The sequence below is a fragment of the Bos grunniens genome, chromosome 15, assembly GCF_055505025.1.
Source record: "Bos grunniens cultivar Pamir isolate PY7600 chromosome 15, Bosgru_T2T1.0, whole genome shotgun sequence".
Lineage (NCBI taxonomy): Eukaryota > Metazoa > Chordata > Mammalia > Artiodactyla > Bovidae > Bos > Bos grunniens.
The window spans coordinates 46,916,968-46,930,968 of NC_141179.1; the positions used below are offsets into that span (position 1 = coordinate 46,916,968).

The following is a 14,001-nucleotide window of genomic DNA, read 5'->3' on the forward strand; positions in this document are numbered from 1 at the left end:
TGAGGTGCATCAGACTCTATGATCTCTAGACCAAAGCATAGCAATAGAGAAGACACGGGCACTGACACAAAGCCCAGCACAAGAACGCAAGAACACGCACGTACACAGAAACACTCAGAGGTGCAGACTGAGCAGTGGAGGGAACTCCGCTACTAAACACACGTCCCTTGATAGTTCTTGTTCTGACAGATTTGATCATCAACAAATTGTGTGCTGGGGAAAAGAATTCATACGTGAACGTCTACTTCAGGCCAAGCACTGGGTGAGATTAACCTACCTCATTTTATCCTCATTAATATTCTGCGAGTGGATGGTATTACTGACACAAATTCATTCCACTCCTCGACTGCTCCTCGTTACTTAGGTCACCCTCTCCACACTCATAAGCAAATATAGCTAGGAACTGCTGGATCCTGGACTCAAACTAATGCCTGACATGTAAACTCTGGCCTACTAGAAAACACTTTAATTCCTATTCTAAAAGTAGGAAAAGGGAAGTCTTATTGGAAGGGTACCATTCCAGCCCTTCTTATACCTTCCTTGTGTCTCATGTCACTCACTGAAATAGCTGTTAATATTCTCACATAAAACTGAAGAAACAGGCTCATACAGACCAATCATTTTCTTATTCAATCATGACATTTTGTTCATCTATATGGTTCATGCACTATGTGTGGGATACAAAGATGAATAAGACAGATCCCCCACAACTGGGAGGAACAAAGGGAGGTGGGATGTTTGAGGTTTGGGGGATGGGAGAAATGAGGGAGACAAGCAGCAGTTACAGAGCAGCACACTGTGACGGGAGCATCGGCAGGTGGAGTCAGTGCTCTGAGAGCAGCACAGACAGCTCAGTACAGGCCCGTGTAGGGGAGATGGACAGGTGCACTGGGAGTGGAAAGGGGAAATATGAGATGATGTCAGTAGAATTTCTAGAGGTCCTGGGAAAACTGAGCATGAGGTTCACCTCCAAGAAGACATGTGCAGACATACACAGCTTGAAACAGAGGAACAATGGAGCAGGCAGTACCATTTACAAGCAAAATTATAATGAATTAAATCATGGGGTAAGATAATAATCAATGAAACAAAATGCTTTACATGAGATGTGTAAGGGAAAACAGATTTTTAACATTACTCAAAAGCTCTGCTTCCCTCGTAGCTCAGTCAAAGAATCCGTCTGCAATGCAGGAGACCTGGGCTCAATTCGTTGGTTGGGAAGATTCCCTGGAGAAGGAAATGGCAACCCACTCCAGTATTCTTGCCTGGAGAATCCCATGGACAGAGAAGCCTGGCAGGCTACAGTCCATGGGGTTGCAAAAGTCTGACATGACTTAGCAACTAAACTACTACAAAAGTTCTAATACAAAATTAGAGAACAGTAAAATTCTCTTTCTCACTATAAACACACAGTATGCTTTTAAGAATTTAGCTCATGTTAGTGTTGATCATCCACATCAGCTAATACAATTGTGAAACTTTGTTAATTTTCAAATCAATCACACAGCTAGAAGTAAAGCAGTTAAAGCAAGTTCCCTGAGGAAGACATTCTATCGTGCCCTTGTCTCTTTTCTGAAATTTGGTCCCTATCCTGCTTCTCCCATGTTCTTTACCTGGTGCTCACCCCCGGCCACCATAAAGAAACATGCACACACACCACTCCCCCCAACATTAGTCTTCTATTTACAATAACCTTAACACCCAGGAATCACAATGTGAACACAATTACAAATCACAATTATCTAATCACAATTATATAAATAAATATAAATCACAATTATAAACAAATGATTGAAAGAATAAATGAATGAGTAGGATTCCTTTAAATCAGCTGATCTTTTAAAAGAGGGGAAAAAAAACACAAAAGTGAAACCAGTTTTTCACTTCCTGCTTGCCCTTTTACCACAGAAGGAGCTGAGGTCTAGGCTGGAGATTTCAATAAGCAAACTGCCAGACTCAGGAAAGGAACCTGCTCTGCTTTCTCACTCATCTCTCTAAAGCAAACTGAAGACAGGAGCTTGGCCTCCAGGAGACAGGTAAGTGAAGGAAAAGGAGAGAAATGGGTAGAAGTGAACTGGCAATTCAGAAAAGGAAAAAGACTGGTTGTAAAAAGAATTGGGTTGGGACTTCCCTGGCAGTCCCGAGGTTAAGACTTTGCTTTTTGAGGTTTAGTCCCCAGTGAGGGAGCTAAGATGCCACCTGTCTTGCAGCCAGGAAACCAAGCCATAGGAGAGAAGTAATATAACAGAAGTTTCAGATGGTAAAGTGTCTGCCTACAATGCTGGAGTCCTGGGTTCAATCCCTGGGTCGGGAAGATCCTCTGGAGAGGGAAATGGCAACCCATTCCAGTACTCTTGACTGGATAATCCCAAGGACAGAGGAGCCTGGTAGGCTACAGTCCATGGGGTCACAAACAGTCAAACACAACTGAGCGACTTCATTTCACTTCACTTCACTTCAAAGAAAAAAATGGTGACTGGGTTGATTGTTGCCAGACTGTGAGGGGGATTGAATGCTAAGACCAAGTAATTTGATCATATCATAAACCAATGAGGACTCTTCGAGTTTTGTAAACAAGTATGAGTTTCAGGATGCACTGTGAAAGGTGGACCGTACAAGGACAGAGATACAGATTCGAGAGCTTCTTGTACAGAGCAGTCAAATAGCGCAAACTAATGCCCGGCATTTAGTAGGTAACTAACAGGGACATAGTTTAGGTGGAGAAGTAGGAAAAAATGGCTTCCAAGAAATAAAAGGTGCCCACATCACCATTTGCCCATCAAAATGGAATAATACCCCCAAAGGGCCAGAGTTAGGGATTCAAAATAAGTTTCTAACTGGATAGGCCATTCAACACCATAAATCCAAGTCCAAAGAGGAGCTACAGAAATAGTAAAATCTACAATAGGAGGTAGAGATTAAGAGGCAAGCTATGAGATATAATTCACATATAATATTAGTTAAACTGTGCAACATGATTCCATCTGTGTATATATTGCCAAATGATAACCCACAGCAAGCCTAGTAAATATCCATCATCACACAGTTATAGTTTACTTTTCCTTATGATGAAAAATGCTAAGGTCTTCTTATAAACTTTTAAATCACAATTGTGTATTATCAACTATAGTCATCATGCTGCACATAACCTTCCCAGGACTCATTCCTTTTATAACTGGAAATTTCAGCCTTTGTACCTCCTTCACCCATTTTCCGTCCTTCTCTCCCACCCTCTGGCAACCACCCATCTGTTCTCTGTATCATTTAGCTTGCTTTTGGTTATGTTATGTTTTGTTTTAGCTTCCATATGTAAGTGAGATCATATGGTTTTTATCTTTGTCTGACATTTTCCTTAACATAATGCCCTCAAGGTCAAACCATGTTGTCACAAATGGCAGGATTTCTTTCTCTCTCTCTCTCTCTCTCTCTCTTTTGCTGAGTAATATTCCATTAGAAATGTACCACACTTTCTTATCCATCCATCCATCAATGGACATCATGTTGCTTTCAACTTTGGTTATTGTAAATAATGCTGGAATGAACCTGGTCAGGCATGGGGAGGATCTTTTCAAATTACTATTTTCTTTTCCTTTAGATCACCAGTGACACCATGATATTTGATAGAAACTGGAAAAGGCTAGACACTGCATAAAGAGCCTAAAGCAGCTCACAATTAGCAGCAGAGTCCTTGAACACATATTCTCTAACTACATGATCAAAAGCAGTCTCAGGTTACTCTCCATCCAATTATCTGATTGTTTCTTTGCTAACACTTAACCTGAAATTATTTTCCTTCTTCAAATATTTTGGAGTTTATGGTCTGCTTCCCTCAGTAGAGGTAAACACTCTAAAGGCAGGGATCTAACCTGCCTTATTTATTAGTCAACACACAGTACCTAAAGCATTTCCCAGCACGCTGAAAGCCCTCAATAAATATGTGTGAAATAAATGCTGACATTTAAAAAACTCTTTACCAAACTTCCAATCAGCAGTACTTGTATAATCTCATTTACTCAATGACACATTATCATGATGGGTACAAGAGAGGAGAGATGGTCAACAAAGAGGAGCTCCCAGATTCAAAAGGATAGAAAGCTGGAAAGGCTCCCTGGACTGGATAATTAGAATGTGAATATCAGGCTTCTAGAGAACTTTTTCTAGATAAAGGTGAGGGCAGAAGTGAAACTAAATAATAGAGTGGATAGGATGCATTCAGCAATTTATTTCATCAACAAACATTTACTGAGCCAGAAGTGCTAAATTTGCAATTCCTTTTAGAGAAATCTGGCAATAAAAGAAATATAAAGAAAAGCTCATGAAGAAGGCAAGATCCACTCTATATTTAAACAAAATGGGAAGATGTGTGTTTTCTTATCCAAAGTGAAGCAACCACAGAAGTAAAAAATTCAAGATATTTTAGACCCAAGATAAAGAAAAAAAAAGAAAAAGCCCAAAGGGAGGGGAGTAGCAGCAGGACTTAGAGGACAGAGTTAGTATTGCAAAGAGGTTAGGGATGCCTCTTCCTTAGGGACCAGAGGGAAGAACACAAGAATGGATTATAGAGTCTTAATTTGAAGGTGACAATCTTTGAAGATGAGGAAGGTCTGACCACATAGCTTCTACACTCTATAGAAATGGAAAGGGACATCACCAAATGTGAGAGGAGCCTCAACTAATGCTCTCTTTGATGTAATCTTTCCTGCATTCATAGACCCCTCTCAATGCTTCTGGACTATTGGTTCAAAGGACTTACTCAGCCTTTTTCTTATTTACGTCTCTAACCCCATTGTCTCAAAAGGTGCCTGGCACTTAGGACTAAACCAGTAAGTGTAAATTATATGTAAAATTATGAAGATGAGTTGTTTGATTGTGGGAAGTGAAGAAGAGAGTGAAGAAGAGAATGAAGAAGAATCAAACTAGATTTGTTTGGGGCCTGAGACACTGGGAAGATGGCAATAGAATGGATGTGTTGAGAAAACAAAAGGCAGAGAGAGGTTTAAACAAGTTACTGGGTGCAAGCTGGGATGCACGTATATTCCACCTCAAGGGTCTCACCTGCTGGTAAGAAGTACAACTCTGAAAAAAAAAAAAAAAAAAGAAAAGAAATACAACTCTGTCCTAGGCTGTTCCCATGCTGGTTTCACATTTCTTTGGGCCCTCAGGGATTCAACTTCTTTCTTCAGTCTCCTCAGTTATCCAAAAACACCCTCTAAACACTCTGCTGCTCCTGGTTCAGGTCCCAGTTCAGTTTCTTTCTGTCCTCAAGACAATGCCTCATGTTTCAACTGTAGCCAAGGCATTTGCTACTAATAGCTAGGTACATGAAGACAAAAACGTAAAAACCAAGGAAAGGGAAAAGATATTCTCTTGCTATGTGGTTTTAGAATGCTCCCAGAAGCTTCACTAGTCTAAAAGCAAATTAGAATATGGGAATAAAATGGTCTCAAGGAAGTCATGTCTCAGTGTAAGCAAACACTCCCACATAAATGCCCCTATGTTCTCGCACTTGAAATGTCCCACAGAAGACGGACTCATGTGGCTTCCTCTATCCTAGTTTAAAATTATTTTCTTTTTTGTTAATATAAATTTATTTATTTTAATTGGAGGTTAATTACTTTATAATATTATATTGGTTTTGCCATACATCAACATGAATCCACCACGGGTGTACACGTGTTCCCCATCCCGAACACTCCTCCCTCTTCCCTCCCTGTGCCATCCCTCTGGGTCAACCCAGGGCACCAGCCCCAAGCAACCAGTATCATGCATCAAACTTGGACTGGTGATTCGTTTCATATATGATATTATACATGTTTCAATGCCATTCTCCCAAATCATCCCAACCTCTCCCTCTCCCACAAAGTCCAAAAGACTGTTCTATACATCTATAGAAAGATGGTAACGATAACCCTGTATGTGAGACAGCAAAAGAGACACAGATGTAAAATTATTTCCTTATTTTTATGTCAATTTTATTGAGAAATAACCTATGCACAAAAAAATGCATCCATTTAAGGTACACATTTTGATGAATTTTGCCAAGTTGAAACCACTAAACCCTTGAAACCATTCCCACGATCAAGACATAAAATATTTTCAAGATCCCCAAAAATGTACAGTGCCCCTTTGCAGTCTATTCCTCCCTCTGCTCCAGTCCTGGGCAACCAGATATACTTTGGGTTACTATAAATTAGCTTGCATTTTATATAAATGGAATAATATAAGAAGTATTCTTTCGTTGATGCCTTCTTTCACACAGCATAATAAATTTTAAATTCAACCATGTTGTTGCTTGTATGAATAGTTATCCATTTCTATTATTAAGCAGTATTTCATTGTATAGCGTATTTCGTTTAGCTATTGGATTGGCCAGAAAGTTCATTCAGAGGATGTTACACAAAAACCCAAAAGAACTTTTTGGCCAACCCAGTATCTATATATTTATGGATATTTTGAGTATTTCCAGTTTTTAGCTATTATGCAAAAATCTACTATGAACATCTATACATAAATCATTGTGTGGACAAAAATTTTTAATTCTCTTGGATAGATATCTAGAAGTGAAATGTCTGCATCATATGGTGTGTGCATGTTTCACAAGTGCCTAACAAGTTTCTCAAATGGACTACCAATAGTGAGCCATGGTCTAGCTGCTCTACATCCTCTCTGACACTTGATATTGTCAGTCTTCTTAATTTTAGCCTTTCTAATGAGTTTGTTCTGTTTCCTCATTGCAGTTTTAATTTGAATTTCCCTAATGACTGATAATGTTGACCTTCTTTTCATGCACTTATTGACCACTCAACATCTTCTTTTATGAAATCAGCTAATCATACACTTTGCCCTGTTCTTACTACATTCTCTTACATATTATTGAACTGTAAGAGTCTTTATATAATTTGGATTCCAGTTTTTTGTCAGATATATTCATTGAAAATATCTTCTTCCATTCTTTAGTTCGAACTTTAATTGTCTTAATGTAATTTTCAGAGAGAGCCAAATTTTTCATTTTGATTCTCTAGTTGATCAGTTTTTTTATGGAGTTTTTCAGAGACTAGCAGGTAAACTTAGGCTTAGTATTAAATTAAGACTTGCATACAGCTCATGATTTTATGGCTCATGATTTTAGTGTCCTAAGAAAGTTTTGCCCACTGAAAGGCCATGAATATTAATACTTTTCACTCTTCTTTCGTTCAGAAGTTTAATAGGTTAATTTTTACATTTAAGGTTTGGTCTATTTTGAGTTATTTTGGGTGTGGTGTGATGAGCTATTTTGGGTGTGGTATAAAGCAGGCTCAATGATCAGGTTTTTTCCACATGGATGTCCCATTGTCCTAGCACCATTTGTTGAATAGATTTTCCATCCGTCTTTGCAAATCGGTGTAGCATATATGTATGAGTGTATTTCTAGATCCTCTGTACTCTTCCATTTCCATGGACTTATATCTTCATTAATACCATCTTGTTCTTGGTAGCTGTATGCAAGTCTTAAAATGAGACAGTGTAATGACCTCTTTCTTTTTTACATACATAACCAAACCACATATACATGTGCAATTCACTTAGGACAAAAGAGTCAAAAAAATCCCTATTTCTGAGTGAAGACATCTTGAGTTTGAATAGCTCAAAGCTTCTTGACAATCTCAGCAAGTTGGAAGTAATAGTATTCATGAACTTTAACAAGCTAGAGATCAGTATAGATTAGAAAAATGAACAAATATCTGAACTTTTATAACATCTATATCATCAACTATATCCCTTCTACTGAATTTCTGCTAAATATGGCTGAGAGGCCTATTCTTCACAATCTTCCTCTTTAGAACCCGAGGTGTGATAGAAAGGAAACTTTGAGTTAGGGAATGTCAGAGAAGATCTCTGAATACAAGTTATCTGATGTTATTTTCCTGTCACATAGATGTCCACACAACTTTATCTGTGTTTTTCTTAGACAACAGGAAATTAAAGAATTATGCTCTCCTTTTTAACAGGGAACAGTCATTTAATACTAAGCCTAAGTTTACCTGCTAGTCTCTGAAAAACTTCATCTCCCAGTGGCCTGACTCTTATCCTAAAGAACTACAAGTCTTCCTCTACTCCTGTCCAACTGTACCCTCAAATCTGTCTCAGACAGACCATGTTCAGGCTTTTTAGCTCAGGAAATAACAAACAGGTTCTCAGGGGGTTTTCCATATAAGGTCTGAGATTCTCTGCTTTCTGTTTATGTGACTATGAAAGATTTGAACCCAATAACCATAAAACATATGCCTGTGACTTTACTCTGATTAGGAACAACACAGATTAACTTGACAGTCCTCCTGGGATGGAACAAAGACTGCTTTGGTCTTTTCTCCTGGTCTCTTTGATCCTTCCTCCACTGACCAAGGACTTCTCAAACCATAGAGAAGATCATGCCATGAGATTAGAGTCTACCAGTATCTACAGTTTAATGAAGTATCACAAATTGACCACATAAGCGTGCCCAGATGGATATTAGAACACTGCCCATATTCCAGAACAATCTCTCATACTCTTAGCTACTTCTTATCATTAATCTCTCTACTTCCTAACACTTTACACTAGTCATTACTCAGACTTGTGAAATTACAAATTCATTTTGGCAGGTATTTATCTTTCTGTATATGGAATCATATTATATGTATTCTTTTGTATTTGGCTTGTTTCAAAACTTAAAATTGTGAGATTTACCCATATTGTTGTGTATCACCATGATATTGTTTTTATTATTGTATGAATATGTCACTTTTTATTTACCATGTGACTGTAAAAGTACATCAGGATTGTTTCCAATTTTTTACTTTTTTTTTCATTTGAAAAATCCTGAAAAGCACAAGGTAGAAATCATCAGCTGTATTCTATTCCTCAGAGATGATTACAGGTAGAATAATAGGGCAATTGGCCTGGACAAGCCATGCATACATAAAATAAAATATCAGATCAGATCAGATCAGTTGCTCAGTCGTGTCCGACTCTTGTTGTTCCATGTCCAGTTCTAACTGTTGCTTCCTGACCTGCATACAAATTTCTCAAGAGGCAGGTCAGGTGGTCTGGTATTCCCATCTCTTTCAGAATTTTCCACAGTATAGATAAGAACTAAATTTGAATCATATTGATTGCACATCTTTGTATTTTTTTTTCAAACTTAATATATCTTGAGAATTGTCATCTGTAGTGTTATTTTAAAGAGTTCTTTAGAGTCTATTGCATGGATAGCATAGCTTATTTAAGACTTTTTTTTTTTTAAGAGTAGTTTTAGGTTCACATCAAAATTAAGAGGAAAGTACAGATTTCCTATATATCTCCTGCCCCGACACATGCATAGCCTCCACCATTATCAAATCACCCATCAGAATGGTACATTTGTTACAGCTTGATGAGCCCACACTGAAATATCATAATCACTCACAGTCCATAGATTGCATTAGGGTTCTTAGTGGTGTATTTTCCATGGATTTAGACAAATGTATAATGACATGTATCCATCATTATAACATCATATAGACTGTCTTCACTGATCTAAAAATCCTTTATATTCATGTAGGCTCCATTCTCCCTTCAGCCCATTTTTCCCCACATGTCAAGAAACATGCTGCCTACAGCTCCTTGGAACTTTTCCTCTTAAAATGTACACTGTTAGAAAGAAACAGATACTCTCGATTTTAATGTGAAATATTCCAAGGAAGGAAGATTTCTTCTCTACACCTTGACCACAGGATAGTGATCAGTTTGAATGACATCCCACCAGGGATCAAGAGCTGAAATCATATGGGAACTTCCATATATGGGGGAGAAGGCAACGGCAACCCACTCTAGTACTCTTGCCTGGAGAATCCCATGGATGCAGGAGCCTGGTGGGCTGCAGTCCTTGGGGTTGCTAAGAGTCGGACACAACTGAGCAACTTCACTTTCACTTTTCACTTTCATGCATTGGAGAAGGAAATGGCAACCCACTCCAGTGTTCTTGCCTGGAGAATCCCAGGGATGGCGGAGTCTGGTAGGCTGCCGTCTATGGGGTCACACAGAGTTGGACACGACTGAAGCGACTTAGCAGCAGCAGCCATATATGGGAACATGAGAATTCCATCACGAAGGAGGTAATGCTTCAAATCAGATCAGATCAGATCAGTCGCTCAGTCATGTCCGACTGTTTGCGACCCCATGAATCGCAGCATGCCAGGCCTCCCTGTCCATCACCAACTCCCGGAGTTCACTGAGACTCACGTCCATAGAGTCAGTGATGCCATCCAGCCATCTCATCCTCTGTCATCCCCTTCTCCTCCTGCCCCCAATCCCTCCCAGCATCAGAGTCTTTTCCAATGAGTCAACTCCCTGTATGAGGTGGCCAAAGTACTGGAGTTTCAGCCTCAGCATCATTCCTTCCAAAGAAATCCCAGAGCTGATCTCCTTCAGAATGGACTGGTTGGATCTCCTTGCAGTCCAAGGGACTCTCAAGAGTCTTCTCCATACCACAGTTCAAAAGCATCAATTCTTCGGCACTCAGCCTTCTTCACAGTCCAACTCTCACATCCATACATGACCACAGGAAAAACCATAGCCTTGACTAGACAAACCTTTGTTGGCAAAGTAATGTCTCTGCTTTTGAATATGCTATTTAGGTTGGTCATAACTTTCCTTCCAAGGAGTAAGCGTCTTTTAATTTCATGGCTGCAGTCACCATTTGTAGTGATTTTGGAGCCCAGAAAAACAAAGTCTGACACTGTTTCTACTGTTTCCCCATCTATTTCCCATGAAGTGGTGGGACCGGATGCCATAATCTTCCTTTTCTGAAAGTTGAGCTTTAAGCCAACTTTTTCACTCTCGACTTTCACTTTCATCAAGAGGCTTTTGAGTTCCTCTTCACTTTCTGCCATAAGGGTGGTGTCGCCTGCATATCTGAGGTTATTGATATTTCCCCCAGCAATCTTGATTCCAGTTTGCGTTTCTTCCAGTCCAGCGTTTCTCATGATGTACTCTGCATATAAGTTAAATAAACAGGGTGACAATATACAGCCTTGACATACTCCTTTTCCTATTCGGAACCAGTCTGTTGTTCCATGTCCAGTTCTTTTTTTTTTTTTTTTTTTGCAAAGTAATATGAAGTTTGCTGAAGAAAAAAAAAAAAAATAGGGTCTTTTTTTTTTTTTCCATTCCAGTTCTAACTGTTGCTTCCTGATCTGCACACAGATTTCTCAAGAGGCAGATCAGGTGGTCTGGTATTCCCATCTCTTTCAGAATTTTCCACAGTTTATTGTGATCCACACAGTCAAAGGCTTTGGCATAGTCAATAAAGCAGAAATAGATGCTTTTCTGGAACTCTCTTGCTTTTTCCATGATCCAGCTGATGTTGGCAATTTGATCTCTGGTTCCTCTGCCTTTTCTAAAACCAGCTTGAACATCTGGAAGTTCACGGTTCACATATTGCTGAAGCCTGGCTTGGAGAATTTTGAGCATTACTTTACTAGTGTGTGAGATGAGTGCAATTGTGTGGTATTTTGAGCATTCTTTGGCATTGCCTTTCTTTGGGACTGGAATGAAAACTGACCTTTTCCAGTCCTGTGGCCACTGCTGAGTTTTCCAAATTTGCTGGCATATTGAGTGCAGCACTTTCACAGCATCATCTTTCAGGATTTGAAAGAGCTCAACCGGAATTCCATCACCTCCACTAGCTTTGTTCATAGTGATGCCCTCTAAGGCCCACTTGACTTCACATTCCAGGATGTCTGGCTCTAGGTCAGTGATCACACCATCGTGATTATCTGGGTCATGAAGATCTTTTTTGTACGTTCTTCTGTGTATTCTTGCCATCTCTTCTTTTTTTTTTTTTTTAATTTAATTTTTATTTTTAAACTTTAAATAATTGTATTAGTTTTGCCAAATATCAAAATGAATCCGCCACAGGTATACATGTGTTCCCCATCCTGAACCCTCCTCCCTCCTCCCTCCCCATACCATCCCTCTGGGTCCTCCCAGTGCACTAGCCCCAAGCATCCAGTATCGTGCATCAAACCTGGACTGGCAACTCGTTTCTTACATGATATTTTACATGTTTCAATGCCATTCTCCCAAATCTTCCCACCCTCTCCCTCTCCCACAGAGTCCATAAGACTGTTCTATACATCAGTGTCTCTTTTGCTGTCTCGTACACAGGGTTATTGTTACCATCTTTCTAAATTCCATATATATGCGTTAGTATACTGTATTTCTGTTTTTCCTTCTGGCTTACTTCACTCTGTATAATAGGCTCCAGTTTCATCCACCTCATTAGAACTGATTCAAATGTATTCTTTTTAATGGCTGAGTAATACTCCATTGTGTATATGTACCACAGCTTGCTTATCCATTCATCTGCTGATGGACATCTAGGTTGCTTCCATGTCCTGGCTATTATAAACAGTGCTGCGATGAACATTGGGGTACACGTGTCTCTTTCCCTTCTGGTTTCCTCAGTGTGTATGCCCAGCAGTGGGATTGCTGGATCATAAGGCAGTTCTATTTCCAGTTTTTTAAGGAATCTCCACACTGTTCTCCATAGTGGCTGTACTAGTTTGCATTCCCACCAACAGTGTAAGAGGGTTGCCTTTTCTCCACACCCTCTCCAGCATTTATTATTTGTAGACTTTTGGATCGCAACCATTCTGACTGGCGTGAAATGGTACCTCATAGTGGTTTTGATTTGCATTTCTCTGATAATGAGTGATGTTGAGCATCTTTTCATGTGTTTGTTAGCCATCTGTATGTCTTCTTTGGAGAAATGTCTGTTTAGTTCTTTGGCCCATTTTTTGATTGGGTCATTTATTTTTCTGGAATTGAGGTGTAGGAGTTGCTTGTATATTTTTGAGATTAGTTGTTTGTCAGTTGCTTCATTTGCTATTATTTTCTCCCATTCTGAAGGCTGTCTTTTCACCTTGCTAATAGTTTCCTTTGATGTACAGAAGCTTTTAAGGTTAATTAGGTCCCATTTGTTTATTTTTTATTTTATTTCCAATATTCTGGGAGGTGGGTCATAGAAGATCCTGCTGTGATGTATGTCAGAGAGTGTTTTGCCTATGTTCTCCTCTAGGAGTTTTATAGTTTCTGGTCTTATGTTTAGATCTTTAATCCATTTTGAGTTTATTTTTGTGTATGGTGTTAAAAAGTGGTCTAGTTTCATTCTTTTACAAGTGGTTGACCAGATTTCCGAGCACCACTTGTTAAAAAGATTGTCTTTAATCCATTGTATATTCTTGCCTCCTTTGTCAAAGATAAGGTGTCCATATGTGCGTGGATTTATCTGTGGGCTTTCTATTTTATTCCATTGATCAATATTTCTGTCTTTGTGCCAGTACCATACTGTCTTGATAACTGTGGCTTTGTAGTAGAGCCTGAAGTCAGGTAGGTTGATTCCTCCAGTTCCATTCTTCTTTCTCAAGATAGCTTTGGCTATTCGAGGTTTTTTGTATTTCCATACAAATTGTGAAATTATTTGTTCTAGCTCTGTGAAGAATACCGTTGGTAGCTTGATAGGGATTGCATTGAATCTATAAATTGCTTTGGGTAGTATACTCATTTTCACTATATTGATTCTTCCAATCCATGAACATTTGCCATCTCTTCTTAATATCTTCTGCTTCTGTTAGGTCCATACCATTTCTGTCCTTTATCGAGCTCATCTTTGTTGAAATGTTCCTTTGGTATCTCTGATTTTCTTGAAGAGATCCCTAGTCTTTCCCATTCTGTTGTTTTCCTCTATTTCTTTGCATTGATTGCTGAAGAAGGCTTTCTTATCTCTTCTTGCTATTCTTTGGAACTCTGCATTCAAATGTTTATATCTTTCCTTTTCTCCTTTGCTTTTCACTTCTCTTCTTTTCACAGCTATTTGTAAGGCCTCCTCAGACAGCCATTTTGCTTTTTTGCATTTCTTTTCTATGGGGATGGTCTCAATCCCTGTCTCCTGTACAATGTCATGAACCTCCATCCATAGTTCATCAGGCACTCTATCTATCA

General features: G+C 39.1%; 1 pseudogene across 1 annotated transcript in view; it reads left to right on the plus strand.

The window, feature by feature from the left end:
* Positions 1-1,891: 1,891 nt before the first annotated feature.
* The window catches only part of LOC147357873 (interferon-induced very large GTPase 1-like), a 59,805-nt pseudogene continuing 47,695 nt past the window's right edge, over positions 1,892-14,001 (plus strand). The window contains exon 1 of the transcript XR_015142117.1: positions 1,892-2,036. The product of XR_015142117.1 is annotated as an interferon-induced very large GTPase 1-like (transcript). The remainder of the gene's footprint in view (positions 2,037-14,001) is intronic.